Consider the following 21,969-nt stretch of genomic DNA (forward strand, 5'->3'; position numbering starts at 1 on the left):
TTTTAACAATGTTTATTCTTCTAATCCATGAGCATGGAATGGTCTTCCATCTTTTTGTGTCTTCTTCAGTTTCTTTCATGAGTATTCTGTAGTTCCTTGAGTACAGATCCTTTACCTCTTTGGTTAGGTTTATTCCCAGGTATCTTATGGTTCTCAGTGCTATAGTAAATGGAATTAATTCTCTAATTTCCTTCTCTGTATTTTCATTGTTAGTGTATAAGAAAGCAACTGATTTCTGTACATTGATTTTGTATCCTGCCACATTGCTGAATTGCTGTATGAGTTCTAGCAGTTTGGGGGTGGAGCCTTTTGGGTTTTCCATATAAAGCATCATGTCATATGCGAAGAGAGAGAGTTTGACTTCTTCATTTCCAATTTGAATACATTTTATTTCTCTTTGTTGTCTGATTGCTGTTGCTAGGACTTCTAATACTATGTTGAACAAGAGTGGTGAGAGTGAACTTCATCAAGATCCAAAGCTTCTGCACAGCAAAGGAAACAGTCAACAAAACAAAGAGGCAACCCATGGAATGGGAAAAGATATTTGCAAATGACAGTACAGACAACGGGCTGATATCCAAAATCTATAAAGAACTCCTCAAACTCAACAAAAACAAAACATAATCATGTCAAAAAATTGGCAGAAGACATGAACAGACACTTCTCCAAAGAAGACATACAAATGGCTAACAGACACATGAAAAAATGTTCATCATCATTAGCCATCAGGGAGATTCAAATCAAACCACATTGAGATACCACCTTACACCAGTTAGAATGGCCAAAATTAACAAGACAGTAAACAACATGTGTTGGAGAGGATGTGGAGAAAGGGGAGCCCTCTTACACTGTTGGTGTGAATGCAAGTTGGTGCAGCCACTTTGGAAAACAGTGTGGAGATTCCTTAAGAAATTAAAAATAGAGCTACCCTATGATCCTGTAATTGCATTACAGGGCATTTACCCTAAGGATACAGACGTAGTGAAAAGAAGGGTCATCTGTACCCCAATCTTCATAGCAGCAATGGCCACAGTTGCCAAACTGTGGAAAAAAACCAAGATGCCCTTCAACGGACGAATGGATAAAGAAGATATGGTCCATATATACAATGGAGTATGATGCCTCCATCAGAAAGGATGAATACCCAACTTTTGTATCAACATGGATGGGACTGAAAGAGATTATGCTAAGTGAAGTAAGTCAAGCAGAGAGAGTCAATTATGATATGGTTTTGCTTATTTGTGGAGGATAAGGAGTAACATGGAGGACACTGGGAGATGGATAGGAGAATTGAGTTGGGGGAAACTGGAAGGGGAGACAAACAATGAGAGACTGTGGACTCTGAGAAACAAACTGAGGGTTTTAGAGGGGAGGGGGTGGGAGGTTGGTTGAGCCTGGTGGTGGTTATTATGGAGAGCACGTATTGCATGGAGCACTGGGTGTGGTGCATAAACAATGAATTCTGGAACACTGAAATTTAAAAAATAAATAAAAATTTAAAAAAATACTAATCTTAGACAACTATTTCAAATTAAAAGTAAGAAGGAACACAACTCAACTTGATTAATGAAATCAGCATAATTCTGATACCAAAACCTGACAAAATAAAGGTAAACCAGTGATCACTCATGATCATAAATACAAAAAGCTTAAGGCAATACTAACAAATAACATCTAACAATATATGAAAAAATAATATATCATAAACATGTAGACTTTATTCCAGGAATACAAGGTTAATTTAACATCAGATAATTAATCAGTGTAAATTACACTGATGAAAAGAGATAGAGAAAAATAACGTTATTATAATAATTATGACAAAACTTTTCAAGAAAATATAAATAAAAGGAAAAGTCTTCAAAATGACAAAAAGAACTGATTTAAAAAAAAAAACCCTAAATCTCTTTAATGTAAAACATTAAAGACAAACAAGGCAAGGATATCTTCTCCCACCACTTCCACTCAACATTTTACTAGAAGTCTAGCCACTAAATGAAACAAGAAAAAGAAATAAAAGAGAAAGGAAAAACTAAGATTTTTTAAGTATTCATATGTGACCTAATATGTACATAGAAAACACTATTTTTTTTTTTTAAAATACTGGAATTAATGAATTTAGCAAGGCCATGGGATATAAAGTCAATAAAGTTCAATCATAGGTCTATATCTTATTAGTGAACAACTGAAAAACAAAATTGTAACATACATTGGCATGTCTAAATATCAAATACTTAGGTATAAATTGAGTACTATCTCTACACTGCAAACTATAAACCACTGTTGGGAAAAACCAAAGATGATCTAAATAAATGGAGAAATGTAACCATAATAAGGATTGAAACACATCATTTTCTGTTTTCACCAAAACCAACAACTGACGGAACTAAATCCCAGTCAAAATCATAGCAGGAGGGCGCCTGGGTGGCTCAGTGGGTTAAGCCTCTACCTTCAGCTCAGGTCATGGTCTCAGGGTCCTGGGATCGAGTCCCACATCAGGCTCTCTGCTCAGTGGGGAGCCTGCTTCCCCCTCTCTCTCTGCCTGCCTCTCTGCCTACTTGTGCTCTCTCTCTCTCTCTCTCTCTCTCTGTCAAATAAATAAATAAATAAATCTTAAAAAAAAATCATAGCAGGATTTTTAAAGAAACTGACAAGCTGGTTCTAAAATTTATTATGAAATGCTAACAATATGATATACCCAAAGCAATCTTGAAAGAGAAGAACAATGCTTACTTTCACTACTGAATTTCAAGGCTGCATATGAAGATTGAATAATGAAGATACTGTCCTATTGGTGTAAGTAAATAGATCAATGTAACATAATAAAGAGTACAGAGAAACCCACACATATTTTGCCAACTAATTGACAAAGCTCCAAATCCATTCCACAAGAAAAGGACAATCTTCTAATGAAGACTCTTGGAAAAGCTGGCTATCTGTAAGAAAAACAGTAAAAATCAACCACTCCCTTATACTCCCAAATTAAGAAGAATCACAAATTAATTGTGAAATTTACAGCCATAAAATCTCTTGGAAGTAATTTTATAATCTCTAGGACACATAAAACACTAACCATAGAGGTCTTTTAATATGGATAAATTGGACTTCATCCAAATATACAATTAACAAAATAAAAGTGGAAGGTGGAGATGTGGATATTTACCCGCAATATATACATCTGACAAAGGACTTATATCTATAATATCTATTTTTTGAACTGCTATGAATCAATAAAAAGAAAAATAACAAAAAATGTGCATATATCTGAATTGTCACTACACAATAGAAGCTGTACAAATGGCTAATGAGCAAATGAATAAAATGGTCAACACCATCAGTCACCAAGCACATGCAAACTGAAACCAGAATTAGATTCCATTTTATATATACTTAAATGGTTAAATTTTAAAAGGTTGACAATAACAGAGGTTGATAAGCAGGTGAAGTAACTACAGCTTTCACACACTGCTGATGGGAACATAGAATAACAAGTTAGGATACATGTTTGGCAGTTTCTTAGAAAGCTAAATATATCAGCACCCAATGACCCAAAAACTCCACACTGAGATCTTCACTCAGGAGACATGAAGACATATCCAAAAATAATTTGTCTAAAGAATGCTCTTAGCAGGGGCCCCTGGGTGGCTCTGTTGGTTGAGCAGCTGCGCCCGGGTTGGGTCATGATCTCAGGGTCCTGGGATGGAGCACCCCCACCCCCCAAATTGGGCTCCCTGCTCAGTGGGGAGCCTGCTTATCCTTCTTCCTCTGCCCCTCCCCCTGCTTGTACTCTCTCTCTGTCAAATAAATAAATAAAATCTTTAAAAAAAAAAAGAATGTTCTTAGCAGACTTATATACAATAGCCCAAAACTAAAAACAACCCAAATGTGGATCGTCAGTAGACTGATGTAAACAACGTGCAGCATAGTCATACGATGTCATGCTTGTCAGCAATAAAAGGAACAAGGATTGATACATGCAACAACATGGAAGAACTACAACATTGTGGGGCATGAGAGAAGCCAGACACAGAAGAATACATATTCTAAGTCATTTCTATGAAGTCACAGGACTGGTACAAGTAATCTTTGGTAACAGAATTCAGGCTGTGTGGACTCTGTGAGGATATGGACTAGAAAGGGGCAGGAGGAGAATCATAAAGTTCTTTGCCTTGTTTTTGGGTGTACACAACTGTTAGAATGCATCAAAATGAACATTTGACATCTGTGCCTTTCTTTTATTGCATGTGAACTATAACTCAATTTTAAAATGTGAATGGGATTCTTTCACAAATGTTCAAGAAGTGTTATTTTTTAAAAATTCTATTATTAATTTTGTTTAAGCATACAGATTGGTTTTCCTCTTAAAAAACATTTTTAGTACTTCAGCAACAAGATGCCCTGCCTGGAATAAAGTGCTATTATGATTCTGCCAGACAGAAAATACTGTTATCATTGTGTCTCCTTAAATATTATTATATGGATAGATGATTTTATAGAGATGAAATTACCCATGTCTTTAGTACTAATTCTGACAGCCACAACAATACAAGTAATTGTATCTATCATTTCTTTAAGTGCTTGGGTAAGTGTTAGGCACTTGATCTGTTATCTCTGGTAGTTCTCACAGTCTTATTTTGCCAATGAGGGAAATAAGCTCAGAGCAGTTACATAACTGCTCAAAGCAGTTACATAACTTCTCCAGAGTCATATGGAATATAGTGTGAGCTGGTTTCTAAAAAGAGATCTAATTGCACTAGTCTGTCCAGTGTACAACACTGGCACTTAACTGGACACTTGACATAATTTCTTTGATATTAAAATAAAATTCTTATTGACTTTTTAGATTGTTACAGATTAACGTATCAGTCAGAGTTTAATCAGAGATGAAAAACCACTAGGGCATTAAACACACACACACATATGCACACACTTTTAAGTACATATAATAACAATTATCCAATATAAAATTATATTAACATATTATAAAAGTATATATGCATCTACTAAAAATAATATATAATGGGAATTTCATACAATTGTATACAATTTCATACAATAGAAATGATAGAATAACAAACATAATATCTTAAGGGATTTATCCTTACTCAATTGTGGGAGTTGGGTAAGCAATCTGCATAAAGTTGTTGTCTTGATGTCTGATGCAGGAAGTTTAGAAAGGAAGATTGTAAAATGGGAGAAATCTGGCTAGCTGAGACCCCTAAGGATGAGCCCATACGACCGGGAGCAAACTGGCACCCATTCTTGTTGACTTTGATCTTGATGGTCTAAGTGTCCAGCAGAAGCCAGGACCCTCCATCATGGAGTTGAACATATACATATAGCCCATGGTAGGAGTGTGTGAAGGAGGATCAAGGGTAGAAAAGCAACTGTAGGCTCTTGTGCTTTCTCAGGACAAGAGGTGATGGAAAAAATAAGTGATAATATGTCAAAATGGGTGCTGATTTTCTTTTGCCCCTCAGTTCTCCCATAAGAACTTCACTGATGGCGCACTGGAAACATGTAAGAAAGGGAATTCTGAGAGATGCGGCTTTGTTTTAGCCAAGTTGACACATTATACAGCCACCATGAGTCATGTGCTCATGAATTCTGCCTCTAATCAAATCTAGCCAATTAAAACAGTGTGTGGAATTAAAGACAGCATCTTCTATCCTGTCATATCTTGTTTTATCATTGTCTAGCAGTATGACCCTGGACAAGTTACCAGAGTTCTCTGAGACTGAAAATCATCATACAGAAAATGAAGATAATAACAGTACCTATAATTAACACTACTGTTAAGAGTAAGAGAGAAGAAATTTAAAAAAATCAACTCAGAATAGATCTTAGGACATGACAACCAATGTCTATTATTAATACATAATGAACAGACTCTCAAACCACACAAGTAGAATCCTATTTCTTGAATTTAACTGGTTAACTTAAGATAATTTATAGTATCTTGTAATTATGGACAGTAAATTACAATAGAACATACCTCTGCAGACTTATGTATATAAATGTAAATATAAATAAATGTGTTTATAAAATTACATGTATCAGTAAAAGTTCAGTTTGAAATAGGTATATATCAAGTATGTCACAGTGCTAATAAATCCGATTTAATAAAAGAATCTGTCTAAAAATAGTCTATCACATGAAGGCTTCTCTACAGGATTTATAATGAGAGCAGGGCTTTGTACGCTTTATATATATATAACACTGTTACACAAGCAGAGTTTTTCTGATCTCATTTTCCTTAATCACCTTCTATAGTGAAAGCAGTTGTTTATGGGCTGATATAAAGTATTTTAGATAAAGAAGGGTACGAATGCTCAGCTGAGCTACAGTTAAGTTATTTAGTATTCTTTTTTGAGAAACAGAGGTAGAGTGCATCTCTTCTTCATTATCTACAGTCTGCCTCTCCAACCACATCTGCTATAAAAAGGTACCTGATGGGGCGCCTGGGTGCCTCAGTGGGTTAAGCCGCTGCCTTCGGCTCAGGTCATGATTTCAGGGTCCTGGGATCGAGTCCCGCATCGGGCTCTCTGCTCAGCAGGGAGCCTGCTTCCTTCTCTCTCTCTCTCTGCCTGCCTCTCTGTCTGCTTGTGATCTCTGTCAAATAAATAAATAAATTCTTTAAAAAAAAAAAAAAAGTACCTGATTATCCATGCAACCTAACTACCTAAACAAAAAATGCCTGCTCATATGTGTAATGGTTCACGAGAAGGGGATTCACCTTCATGTAACTAGATCCAAATACATTTATCAATGTAGAAAATTCTAAGGACCTAAAAAAAAAAAAAAAAAAACTAAGAAAAGTAATATGAGTTCAGCAAGGGCTCAAAATACAAGGTCAAGGAGGAGTCAAGATGGTGGAGAAGTAGCAGGCTGAGACTACTTCGGGTTGCAGGAGATCAGCTAAATAGCTTATCTAAAGATTCCAAACACCTACAAATCCAACAGGAGATTGAAGAGAAGAAGAACAGCAATTCTAGAAACAGAAAATCAACCACTATCTGCAAGGTAGGACTGGCGGAAAAGTGAATCCAAAGCGACTGGAAGATAGATCGCGGGGGGAGAGGCCGGCTCCCGGCGAGCGGCGGAGCAACGGAACAAAATCAGGACTTTTAAAAGTCTGTTCCGCTGAGGGACATCGCTCCAGAGGCTTAACTGGGGTGAAGCCCAGGCGGGGTCAGCGCGGTCTCAGGTCCCGCAGGGTCGCAGAAGGATCGGGGGTGTCTGAGTGTCGCAGAGCTTACCGGTATTAGAACGGGGAAGCAGGCTACAGAGACAGAGCCGAGGAGTGACTCTCAGCTCGGGGTTGCCTTGAACCGGTCGCAGGCTCGGTCAACTCGGAGCGCAGCCAGAGGCCAGGGTGACGGGAGTCATTTGGCGCTGTTCTCTGAGGGCGCACTGAGGAGTGGGGCCCCGGGCTCTCGGCTCCGTTGGGCCGGAGACCGGGAGGGCGCCATCTTCACTCCCGTCCTCCGGACTCTACGGAAAGCGCTCAGGGAACAAAAGCTCCCGAAAGCAAACCCAGCAAACCCGAGTGGATTACTCAGCCCGGCCCCGGGTAAGGGCGGTGCAACTCCACCTGGGGCAAAGACGCTTGAGAATCACTACAACAGGCCCCTCCCCCAGAAGATCAACGGGAAACCCAGCCAGGACCAAGTTCACCTACCAAGGAGTGCAGTTTCAATACCAAGGAGAGCGGCGGAATTCCAAGGGGAAGAAAGCAAAGCACGGAACTCATGGCTTTCTCCCCATGATTTTTTAGCCTTGCAGTTAATTTAATTTTTTTTTCTTTTTCAATTTTTTTTTCTTTTTCTCTTCTTCTGCTAAATTTTTTTAACTTTTACCGTTTTCTTTTTTAATGTTTTTAAAATAGTTTATCTAATATATATATATTTTTTTCCTCTTTTTATATTTTCTCTTTATCGGCTTTCTTTTTTAATAGTTTCTTTTTTTTTTCTTTCTGAACCCCTTTTTATCCCCTTTCTCCCCCCTCACGATTCGGGATCTCTTCTGATTTGGCTAAAGCATATTTTCCTGGGGTTGTTGCCACCCTTTTAATATTTTACTTGCTCCTTCATAAACTCTTATCTGGACAAAATGACAAGGCGGAAAAATTCACAACAAAAAAAAGAACAAGAGGCAGTACCAAAGCCTAGGGACCTAATCAATACAGACATTGGTAATATGTCAGATATAGAGTTCAGAATGACGATTCTCAAGGTTCTAGCCGGGCTTGAAAAAGGCATGGAAGATATTAAAGCAACCCTCTCGGGAGATATAAAAGCCCTTTCTGGAGAAATAAAAGAACTAAAATCTAACCAAGTTGAAATCAAAAAAGCTATTAATGAGGTGCAATCAAAAATGGAGGCTCTCATAGCTAGGATAAATGAGGCAGAAGAAAGAATTAGCGATATAGAAGACCAAATGACAGAGAATAAAGAAGCTGACCAAAAGAGGGACAAACAGCTACTGGACCACGAGGGGAGAATTCGAGAGATAAGTGACACCATAAGACGAAACAACATTAGAATAATTGGGATTCCAGAAGAAGAGGAAACAGAGAGGGGAGCAGAAGGTATATTGGAGAGAATTATTGGAGAGAATTTCCCCAATATGGCAAAGGGAACAAGCATCAAAATTCAGGAGGTTCAGAGAACCCCCCTCAAAATCAATAAGAATAGGTCCACACCCCGTCACCTAATAGTAAAATTAACAAGTCTTAGTGACAAAGAAAAGATCCTGAAAGCAGCCCGGGAAAAGAAGTCTGTAACGTACAATGGTAAAAATATTAGATTGGCAGCAGACTTATCCACAGAGACCTGGCAGGCCAGAAAGGGCTGGCATGATATATTCAGAGTACTAAATGAGAAAAACATGCAGCCAAGAATACTATATCCAGCTAGGCTATCATTGAAAATAGACGGAGAGATTAAAAGCTTCCAGGACAAACAAAAACTGAAAGAATTTGCAAATACCAAACCAGCTATACAGGAAATATTGAAAGGGGTCCTCTAAGCAAAGAGAGACCCTCAAAGTAGTAGATCAGAAAGAAACAGAGACAATATACAATAACAGTCACCTTACAGGCAATACAATGGCACTAAATTCATATCTCTCAATACTTACCCTGAATGTTAATGGGCTAAATGCCCCAATCAAAAGACACAGGGTATCAGAATGGATAAAAAAACAAAACCCATCTATATGTTGCCTACAAGAAACTCATCTTAAACCCGAAGACACCTCCAGGTTTAAAGTGAGGGGGTGGAAAAGAATTTACCATGCTAATGGACACCAGAAGAAAGCAGGAGTGGCAATCCTTATATCAGATCAATTAGATTTTAAGCCAAAGACTATAATAAGAGATAGGAAGGACACTATATCATACTCAAAGGAACTATCCAACAAGAAGATCTAACAATTTTAAATATCTATGCCCCTAACGTGGGAGCAGCCAACTATATAAACCAATTAATAACAAAATCAAAGAAACACATCGACAAGAATACAATAATAGTAGGGGATTTTAACACTCCCCTCACTGAAATGGACAGATCATCCAAGCAAAAGATCAACAAGGAAATCAAGGCCTTAAATGACACACTGGACCAGATGGACATCACAGATATATTCAGAACATTTCATCCCAAAGCAACAGAATACACATTCTTCTCTAGTGCACATGGAACATTCTCCAGAATAGGTCACATTCTTGGTCCTAAATCAAGTCTCAACTGGTATCAAAAGATTGGGATCATTCCCTGCATATTTTCAGACCACAATGCTCTGAAGCTAGAACTCAATCACAAGAGGAAATTTGGAAAGAACCCAAATACATGGAGACTAAACAGCATCCTTCTAAAGAATGAATGGGTCAACCAGGAAATTAAAGAAGAATTGAAAAAAATCATGGAAACAAATGATAATGAAAACACAACGGTTCAGAATCTGTGGGACACAAGAAAGGCAGTCCTGAGAGGAAAATATATAGTGGTACAAGCCTTTCTCAAGAAACAAGAAAGGTCTCAGGTACACAACCTAACCCTACACCTAAAGGAGCTGGACAAAGAACAAGAAAGAAACCCTAAACCCAGCAGGAGAAGAGAAATAATAAAGATCAGAGCAGAAATCAATGAAATAGAAACCAAAAAAACAATAGAACAAATCAACGAAACGAGGAGCTGGTTCTCTGAAAGAATTAATAAGATTGATAAACCCCTGGCCAGACTTATCAAAAAGAAAAGAGAAAGGACCCAAATAAATAAAATCATGAATGAAAGAGGAGAGATCACAACGAACACCAAAAAAATACAGACAATTATAAGAACATACTATGAGCAACTCTACGCCAACAAATTTGACAATCTGGAAGAAATGGATGCATTCCTAGAGACATATAAACTACCACAACTGAACCAGGAAGAAATAGAAAGCCTGAACAGACCCATAACCAATAAGGAGATTAAAACAGTCATCAAAAATCTCCAAACAAACAAAAGCCCAGGGCCAGACGGCTTCCCGGGGGAATTCTACCAAACATTTAAAGAAGAACTAATTCCTATTCTCCTGAAACTGTTCCAAAAAATAGAAATAGAAGGAAAACTTCCAAACTTATTTTATGAGGCCAGCATCACCTTGATCCCAAAACCAGACAAGGATCCCATCAAAAAAGAGAACTACAGACCAATATCCTTGATGAACACAGATGCAAAAATTCTCGCCAAAATACTAGCCAATAGGATTCAACAGTACATTAAAAGGATTATTCACCACGACCAAGTGGGATTTATTCCAGGGCTGCAAGGTTGGTTCAACATCCGCAAGTCAATCAATGTGATACAACACATTAATAAAAGAAAGAACAAGAACCATATGATACTCTCCATAGATGCTGAAAAAGCATTTGACAAAGTACAGCATCCCTTCCTGATCAAAACTCTTCAAAGTGTAGGGATAGACGGCACATACCTCAATATTATCAAAGCCATCTATGAAAAACCCACCGCAAATATCATTCTCAATGGAGAAAAACTGAAAGCTTTTCCGCTAAGGTCAGGAACACGGCAGGGATGTCCGTTATCACCACTGCTATTCAACATATTACTAGATGTCCTAGCCTCATCAATCAGACAACAAAAGGAAATTAAAGGCATCCAAATCGGCAAAGAAGAAGTCAAACTATCACTCTTCGCAGATGATATGATACTCTATGTGGAAAACCCAAAAGACTCCACTCCAAAACTGCTAGAACTTGTACAGGAATTCAGTAAAGTGTCAGGATATAAAATCAATGCACAGAAATCAGTTGCATTTCTCTACACCAACAACAAGACAGAAGAAAGAGAAATTAAGGAGTCCATCCCATTTACAATTGCACCCAAAACTATAAGATACCTAGGAATAAACCTAACCAAAGAGACTAAGAATCTATACTCAGAAAACTATAAAGTACTCATGAAAGAAATTGAGGAAGACACAAAGAAATGGAAAAATGTTCCATGCTCCTGGATTGGAAGAATAGATATTGTGAAAATGTCTATGCTACCTAAAGCAATCTACACATTTAATGCAATTCCTATCAAAGTACCATCCATTTTTTTCAAAGAAATGGAACAAATACTCCTAAAATGTATATGGAACCAGAAAAGACCTCGAATAGCCAAAGGAATATTGAAAAAGAAAGCCAAAGTTGGTGGCATCACAATTCCGGACTTCAAGCTCTATTACAAAGCTGTCGTCATCAAGACAGCATGGTACTGGCACAAAAACAGACACATAGATCAATGGAACAGAATAGAGAGCCCAGAAATGGACCCTCAACTCTATGGTCAACTCATCTTCGACAAAGCAGGAAAGAATGTCCAATGGAAAAAAGACAGCCTCTTCAATAAATGGTGTTGGGAAAATTGGACAGCCACACGCAGAAAAATGAAATTGGATCATTTCCTTACACCACACACGAAAATAGACTCAAAATGGATGAAGGATCTCAATGTGAGAAAGGAATCCATCAAAATCCTCGAGGAGAACACAGGCAGCAACCTCTTCGACGTCAGCCGCAGCACCATCTTCCTAGGAACATCACCAAAGGCAAGGGAAGCAAGGGCAAAAATGAACTTTTGGGATTTTATCAAGATCAAAAGCTTTTGCACAGCAAAGGAAACAGTGAACAAAACCAAAAGACAACTGACAGAATGGGAGAAGATATTTGCAAATGACATATCAGATAAAGGGCTAGTGTCCAAAATCTATAAAGAACTTAGCAAACTCAACACCCAAAGAACAAATAATCCAATCAAGAAATGGGCAGAGGACATGAACAGACATTTCTGCAAAGAAGACATCCAGATGGCCAACAGACACATGAAAAAGTGCTCCATATCACTCGGCATCAGGGAAATACAAATCAAAACCACCATGAGATATCACCTCACACCAGTCAGAATGGCTAAAATTAACAAGTCAGGAAATGACAGATGCTGGCGAGGATGCGGAGAAAGGGGAACCCTCCTACACTGTTGGTGGGAATGCAAGCTGGTGCAACCACTCTGGAAATAGCATGGAGGTTCCTCAAAATGTTGAAAATAGAACTACCCTATGACCCTGCAATTGCACTGCTGGGTATTACCCTAAAGATACAAACATAGTGATCCGAAGGGGCACATGCACCCGAATGTTTATAGCAGCAATGTCTACAATAGCCAAACTATGGAAAGAACCTAGATGTCCATCTACAGACGAATGGATAAAGAAGATGTGGTACATATACACAATGGAATACTATGCAGCCATCAAAAGAAATGAAATCTTGCCATTTGCGACGACATGGATGGAACTAGAGGGTATCATGCTTAGCGAAATCAGTCAATCGGAGAAAGACAACTATCATATGATCTCCCTGATATGAGGGAGAGGAGATGCAACATGGGGGGTCGAGGGGGTAGGAGAAGAGTAAATGAAACAAGATGGGATTGGGAGGGAGACAAACCATAAGTGACTCTTAATCTCACAAAACAAACTGAGGTTTGATGGGGGGAGGGGGTTGAGAGAGGGGGTGGGGTTATGGATATTGGGGAGGGTATGTGCTATGGTGAGTGTTGTGAAGTGTGTAAACCTGGCGATTCGCAGACCTGTACCCCTGGGGATAAAAATATATGTTTATAAAGCTGTAAAAAAAAAAAAAAAGAAAGAAAGGATGAATACCCAAGTTTTGTAGCAACATGGACGGGACTGGAAGAGATTATGCTGAGTGAAATAAGTCAAGCAGAGAGAGTCAATTATCATATGGTTTCACTTATTTGTGGAGCATAACAAATAGCATGGAGGACAAGGGGAGATGGAGAGGAGAAGGGAGTTGATGGAAATTGGAAGGGGAGGTGAACCATGAGAGACTATGGACTCTGAAAAACGATCTGAGAATTTTGAAGGGGTGGGGGGTGGGAGGTTGGGGGCACCAGGTGGTGGGTATTGTAGAGGGCACAGATTGCATGGAGTACTGGGTGTGGTGCAAAAATAATGAATACTGTTATGCTGAAAAAATAAAAAAATTAAAAAAAACAACAGTTACAAACCTATCAAACATTATATAAGTCAATAATCAAATATGATAATGAAAGATGAGAGAATCAATAGGAAAAGTTGACTCTAGATTGCTTCTAGAGAATGTAAAACTAGATAGATTTTTAGAAAAATGATAGATAGCTAAAGAAGTGACATGTGATATTATATTATAAGACATAAAAACATTAGAAAAAAAACAGGTAAAGAAAGGCTGGAAATCCAGTTAACGGGATTTGTATGGCACTTAACATCCCAAGGGCCAGAAATCAAGAGAACAGTTAGGAAAAAATGGACTTAAAAATACATTGTGGGGCACCTGGGTGGCTAACTCAGTTGACTCTCTGACTCTTGGTTCTGACTCTTAGTTTCAGCTCAGATCATGATCTCATGGGTTTTGAGATTGACACTATAGCAGCCCCGAGCTCACTGGGGAGTCTGTTTGAAGATTCTCTCCCTCATCCCTCCCCCAACTTGTGAGCACATTTGCTCTTTTTGTAAAAAATAAATCTGGAAACCTGGGTGGCTCAGTTGGTTAACAGTCTGTTTTAAGCACAAGTCATGATCCCAGGGTCCTGGGATGGAGCCCCACATCCAGGCTCCCTGCTCAGCAGAGAGCCTGCTTCTCCCTCTCCCTCTTCTGCTCCCCCATTTGTGCTCTCTCTCTCTTGCTCTCTCTGTCAAATAAATAAAAATAAAGAAAGAAAGAAAATCTTTTAAAAAATAAATCTTAAAAATATTTAAAAAATAAAAGTACGTTGCAAGGCATTGTCAGAAACTGAGGAATCTGCAGTAAGTATGGGTTTCAAATAGCATCTTTCTTTGTAGGACCAGTAGTGAGGCAGAGGGTAGGCTTGAGTGTAGGGTTCAGGCCAAGGTCAAACTCATCCTTCCCAGGGTGCTCTTCAATCTTCTTAAGGCCCCCGAACAATTAAAAATACATTTATTTTTATTTTTTTTAATTTTTCAAAGATTTTATTTGAGAGAGAGAGAAGAGAGTGAGAGCACACCAGCGGGGTCGAGGGGCAGATGGAGAGGGAGAAGCAGGCTCCCCACTTAGCAGGGAGTCTGAGGTGAAGCTTCACCCTAGGACCCTGGAACCAGGACCTGAGCTGAAAACAGATGCTTAACCGACTGTGCCACCCAGGCGCCCCTAAAAATACATTTAAAAGCAGAGATATGGCTTCATGATGAGTAGCAATGGGGCAGGGGAGTGAGGGGGTGGTGGAAGGAAGGGCATGATGAAGACCTCAATATGTCAGAGGACAAGTTATTTAGTGATAGAAACTTGTCAAAGCTTGAACCATCTGGAGGACAGAGTCATTTTCATCCATTCCTAAATTTGATGTTCTTTGGTCTTTCCAAATGATAAGGGACGTGTAATCGTACAACACCTATAAGTAGACATAGATCTTGCAGGAGATTTGCCTTAAGAGTCAGGATCACTAGGACTGGGAACTAGGGTGGGGAAACTTGACAGCCTGTAGACTGTCAAAAGTTAAGAAATAGGACTAACCAAATGTAGACTATTTAGGGAACTCCCTCACTGTAAAACAGTCTCCTATTACTTTAAGTGGATTTATTTCTTCTAGGTATAATTTTATTCCCACATGTAGGACAGAAGTAAATGTGCAAATGAACAACGGTGGACTCAATGACTTAGAGCAGTAGTTTTCTAAGTGTGAAGAACCGGCAGCATCAGTACCTAGAAACTTAACAGAAATGCAATCTGCTCACCTCCTTGGACCTTGTGCACCAAACCTATTTCCCTTCTGATATATTTTAAAGCAAAAACTGGGACACAGTATCATATCAGCTTTTGATTAAATGAAATCAGAACACTCCCTGAATCACTGGCACCTATTTACCAAATTTCTCTACTTAATGACCAAAGTGAAACTTCATCTTCTCTCTGAAAATATTTCTAATGAAAGATAATTTTATCATTATCATACTAATTTAATTATGAACAATAATTACAATCACAATTTACTGAGCCATAGTTTAATATACCATGTTTGCTTCTAAGTCATTTCAATTCAGTATTATCTTAGGGTTAACCCAAGTACAGTTGTATGTGTATCATCAAAGATAAACAAAATTTCTTATGCTAGTATGTATGTATTTGTTTCCACATGAATTAAGAAAATACTGCTTATCTTTACTGTTTTCTTTGAAAATACAAAAACCAAATGTGAGTACTTTCATAGAAATAGTAAGTAAGCAAACAGGTCATATGTAAATATGTGAACAACTGGGGAAGTATACAGGGGAAAGTATTATTTGGGGGAAATCGCTTCTTACCACTCAATCATCTAAACAGTGCCATGAAAAAGGTATTGTCTCTGAGGACCAGAGGTTTCTGTCACTTCCTCAAGACCCTACAGCTTACATGTCCAGAGCTAACATTTAATCCTATAATGGATATCCATATCCATGTTCTTAATTTTATTTTATAACCTCTTCCACATTTCCACTATTATACTTCCAAAATATATAAATATATATGTACATATATATGTAGTTAACATAATAATTTATAATATTTTACCAACATTAGTTCATTTGGATCACTCTACTCTGAACCATATGAATATTATTTTGGATTTTTTTCTTGATAATATATCATTATGCCTGAGTTAAGCTGAAATTCTCTTGTATTATAATTTACATTTCTAGAAATTGGGATTATGTTTACTTATTTGTATTGTAAAGCAGAATGAGTATAAAGTAAAATGTTTTGTTTAGATAGTGTTTGGTGACATATAAGTATACATATACATATGTGATATGCACACACACACATATCTCAGCAGTAAGAGCAGCAGAAAAAATCCTTAAAAATTAAAAAATTTGATGGTAGAGAGTACTCTGCTAAATAATCAAGAAATCATATTAGACAGCATTTTCTTTGAGAGTGGGCAATCCTTGATGAACCCATTGATTCCATTCACTGCAGATGAGGAGCCAAGTGCTGGAAGGAGAAAAATTATGTTTCCTGTCCGCAAGGAGTTTTCCATTATGAAAGAGTGAACAAACACTTATAACTCACAGTTACAAGGAACCTGTGTGAGTGGATCTATGGTTTATGTGTGTCTATGTGTTGTATGTGTGTGCACATCTATAAATTAGAGAGGTAAGAGTAAAGAGAAGAGGGGAGGAAAAATGAATGAATGTAAGAATTTGGATTCTCTGTGGAAGTACAATAACTCGTTCACACTATAAGTGATTTAGAGATGTGGAATTCTGTGGTGAGCAAAAAGAGTAAGTAATTGGCATAGCGAACTTGGAGAGCAGACATGGGACTTCAAGCTTTCATTACTTATTTATTGCATTTACTCATTTATTCAACAAATGCATAATGAATACCACTACAGTATGTGCAAAGTGAATTGGGAGGTGCTGGAATATAAATAAATCCATGTCTAGAGTAAAACAGAACAGATTGTAATGGTAGGGAGATCTTTGGAGAAATACAAATGGTGGCGAGCTTGATTATAAATAAATATTTATATAAAAAGGACTTAGAAATGGGGAAATATTTGTCCCCACAAAATAATGATGTCAATAACCATAAAAATGAAAATAAATAAAAGGCAGTGAGATAAGCTACATGTTTCTAAGATGAGCCTTTGAAATCTCAAATGGATACCAAAAGTAATTTTAACTGAAAAATACTTTTCATGCTCCTGAAAATACCTCTAGTTTTAGCTTTTAAGGTTATTCCTTCAGGAATATCCTAAATCATACATATTAAATTCACATTGTTTCCTTTTTTTTTTAAAAAAATTAGCATTTATTCATACTTTCCTGGGATAAACCTAAGTTTATATCCTAGAGAACATATAATCTTTTTAAGCATTATTTCCTTATGTGCAAAGTGGGTGTAATAATAATACATACCTTAACTGTTTTCTCATCTGTAATATCAGGTACAATAACAACAATTGCAATTAAAGACAGCATAGAGTTTCAGTGAAATAAACTATGTAAAGAATAAAGCTCATTGTCTGGCACAGAATTAAGGTTCCATAAATATTCATTAATGTAGTTACTTTTATTCCTGTTAGCTTCAATTTATTTTTGTTAATTTTGAATGTATACTAAGAGAATTTGGGGACTGAAATCTATCCATTGCCAAGTAATGAAAAAATTAAAAACAGTATTATTATTTGAAGTTGCACAGAATTCCAAAACCTGCAAAATTAAGAAATTACTTTTAGGAATAAAATTGGCTGAGAATAAGGAAACTAGCAAGTCCCTTAGAACTCATCTAATAAATCTCTATAAAGTTAAGCTAGTTTGTGATTCCATAGTGCCCTAAAAATTTATGGCAGTTTACATTATGGAAATCCTATGACATGGCAGTATAATTTAGGTCTTTTGCTTCTGAATCTGAGGGAGTAACTGGTGTGAAATTTGCCCCCCTGCCCTAAATAATTAGAAAACTTGACTGAATATAAGAAACAATTACTTTGATACAGTTGAACAAGAAGCACTGCAGGACTGTGATCCTTCAGAGAAGAGAAAGAAATGATACGTCTTGAAATTGACACAGCTTCCAACCCGGAGACAACTGCAAGACAATGGCATAGGAGGGCCCGCCCAGAGCAGAGAAGGAAGATCTTGATAAACTGAAGAGACACTGAAGAGAGTTTGGAGAAGCTAAATTAGATGTAATCTGTGGGACAAAGTACTGGATAGGAGGGAGCCTTAGAGAAAAAGGAGTATAGCACTAGTTTTCCAAACAATGTTTTTTGAATCTTAGATAACTTGTCCTCACTGTCAAAGGGAAATATTTTATTCGCTGAAGTAAAACAAAACAAAAATAGCTTGAAGTTTATATGCAGAACCTTCTAGAACTCACTCAGAATACCGAGACCCTATTGAACACTGAAGCAATCAGCAGAGACACAGAGTCACACTGTAGTATTAAGGCAAAACTAGCCTTAATTTAAAGATTACTATCATAAATATGCTCTAACAAAGCTTAAAAAAAGGCTTTTAAGAAATCAAAGAAAAAAAATCTCATCAGCGAATACCTGAACTACATGACTAGAGAAACTCTAGAACAGAGGTACAAGACAGTAGCATACATTATAACTCTCAAGGAAAAATCAGTTAATAAAAATAAACCAAGAAATGGTATAGATAATGGAAACAGCACAGAAGGAATTTGAAATAGCAGTCATAAATATCTAACGATGCTCTAGAATTTAAATAAAAACATTAATAAAATGATTAGAAAAATGGAAGATATAAAAAAGAGCCAAATGGATATTCTGAACACGGAGAACACAATATTGAATATTTAAAATTCACAGTATGGGGCATCTGGCTGATTCAATTGGCAGAGCACATGACCCTAGTTCCCGGGGTCATGAGTTCAAGCCCCACATTGGGCATGGAGCCTAGTTAAAACGAAAAAAATATTGAATATTGAAATTCACAGGATAGCTTAACATCATATAAGATATTGAGGAAGAAAAGATCAGTAGACCTGAAGTTAAAATTATGGAAATTATCCAAAGAAAAGCACAGGAAATATAAGAGATTAAAAACAAAGGCACAGACTTCTGTTTTTAGTTTTGACATATGAAGAGCTTAGAATTCATCACTCTTGCCCTTATAACAAGAAAAAGCTAAAGAAATTGAAAAGTCATCGATTACCAACTTCTTGTGGTAATCATTTCACAATATATGTAAATCAAGTCATTTTTCTGGATATCCTAAACTTATATGTTTTTGTATTTTAATTATACCTCAATAAAGCAAAAAATAGTGTTCTGTGTTTATATATATAAATATATATATAAGTATATATATATATTTATAAACACTCTGTTTACCTCAGTACTAATTACTAATAGAACATAGCCAGGTTTCAGTGAAAGTTTTTAGGTATACTAAAAGGTAAGACAAACATCATCTGAGAGACAAAGCAAACAATAGGATCAGATTCAGAGATGACACAGATGTTGAAACTCTAAGAAGATAAATTGAAAATAACTAATCAATATGACAAGGGCTTTAACAGAAAAAGTGAACAGCATGCAAGAACACATAAGATGGTAGGGGAATATCAGCAAAAGTGGAGATGTAAGAAACTTTAGAAATTTGCCCCTACATAAAAATAACTAAGAAACTGGAAAAATCAACCCTTTCAGGATTCTGAAAATGAACACAAAGCCTACAGCAATTCAAGGAGTACTTATTGAATTCACTGAATCTCAGTAAAGACAGCAAACTCCATGATAGTTTAACTTACCCAATGCTCACCCACCACCACCATTAACTACCCAGTTCCTGTGCTACAGTTCAGCAGTAGCATGGAAGATAACAGCTTGCATTTTACCAGTGTCCAAGGGAATATGACTGATTCCATTTACAAAGATCTGTCCTTGGTTTATCTTCCTGGGGACTTCATAGAAGACTGGCTCAAAGGGTCTGTTTTATTTTGCCTAACTCTAATGCTAAAGCCAACTGGGAGACATTTATGGAAAATATTTTCAGGCAAATGTCCTAGTCTTCCCTGCCAGAAGCAAAAGATAAGAGCAGGAAAGACAAACAATAGACTACCTAAACACCATGAGAGGAAAGGCTGGGAAATAAGATGCTTTGGAGAAGAAGAGCGTTGAAAAATTCTGAGACATTCCTGGGAATATAGAGACCAAATGCATATTCAGGATTAGGTGCATGCTCAGAGAAGAACTGAGAAGGCCTAAGGTTAACTTTAAGGATTTGCACAAGCCAGAAGTGAAGGCTAAGGCAGAGTTGGTAAATGCCTGGCTGAGTGTTTGAGATGTACCTCTACACACATGGAGTAGATCTGCAAAGACTAGAAGATTCTTTGTCCTAGGAATTTAAAGAAATTTCTATCTAATCATTACCTGACTCATAAGCCATAGTCAACACAGAATACAGACTTTAAAAAATAGTTCAGAAAAGTCACTAAAACATATAACACAAAGAAACAGTGATAACAAATTCTGCAAAGGGGGAGGAATCTAATTTCCAGAGTTACAACATTATAATACTCAAAATGTTCAGTTTTCATCAAAACCTTAGGAGGCTTGAAAGGAACTAAAGTGTATGGTCCAAAAGGAAAAAAAAAAGAGTACTCAAGAGAAAATGTCCCTGAGAAAATCCTGACACTGTAATTATGAGAAAAAGAAATTAAATCAGCTATTTTAAATATGTTCAAAGAACTAAAGAAATCATGTCAAAGACCAGAAAGCATGAAAATTCTATTTCACTAAATAGAAAATATCAGCAAAACATTTAAGCCATAAAAAGAAACAAATCACAGTTCTTGGCTAGTACAAAAATTAAAATGAAAATTTATTAGAGGGGCTCAACAATAGATTTGAGCAAAGAAAAGAAAGAATGAGCAAGAGTGATGATAGGTTGTTTGAAATTATCCAGTTTCAGGAAGAAAAGAAAAAAAAAATGAAGATAAATGAACAGCTCCAAAGACACCAGTAGAACACAATCATGTTTACCAACATACATCTATATAATTGTAGTGTCAGGAAAGAGAAGGGGAAAGAAAGAATACTTAAAGTTGAAGAAATAATGGCCCCAAATTCTCAAACATGATTAAAATATCAATTTATTCATCAACAGGGCTAACAAACCCCAAGTAGGATTAACTCAAAGTGATCTACACTGAAACACATTATAATTGAACTATCAAAATCAAAGACAAAGAAAGAATCTCAAAGACAGCAAGAGAGAACTAATTCATCTGTGAACAAACAAAATAAAACAGAACAACTCAATAAGATTAACAACTCATATCTTATCAGAAATCATGGAGACCATGTATATAACTATATAGGTATATATAAAAAGCATTTTATATTAATGCATTTGTAGCATATCTTTTTTCCTACTTGATTTAAAAAAATCACATATATAAATAAATACAAATATATGTTGATGAGCACACAATGTATAAAGATAAAACTTGCAACACATATAAAAATGGGTAACAAAGCGTATAGATGTAAATTTTTTGTACACAATTAAAATTAAGTTGGTATTTATGTGAACTAGGTTGTTTCAAATTAAGATGTTAATTATTATCCTTAGCAACCATTAAGAAATTATTTCAAAAATATATGGTACAAGAAATGATAGCATTAAAATGGAATACTACTAAATAACTATTCAACACCAAGAGGCAGTAGTAAAAGAATTGAGAAACAAAAATATATGGCATACAGAAAACAAAAAAAGATATCAGAAGCTCTTCCTTTTCAGTAATTAAATTAAATGTTCATGGATTAAACTTACTGACTAAAAGGCAGAAATTAAAAGAATGGATATAAAATGATGATCTAACTACAGGCTACCTACAAGTGACTCATTTTATATTCAAAACACATATATGTT

The sequence above is a fragment of the Lutra lutra genome, chromosome 1 (assembly GCF_902655055.1).
Source record: "Lutra lutra chromosome 1, mLutLut1.2, whole genome shotgun sequence".
In the NCBI taxonomy this organism is placed as follows: domain Eukaryota; kingdom Metazoa; phylum Chordata; class Mammalia; order Carnivora; family Mustelidae; genus Lutra; species Lutra lutra.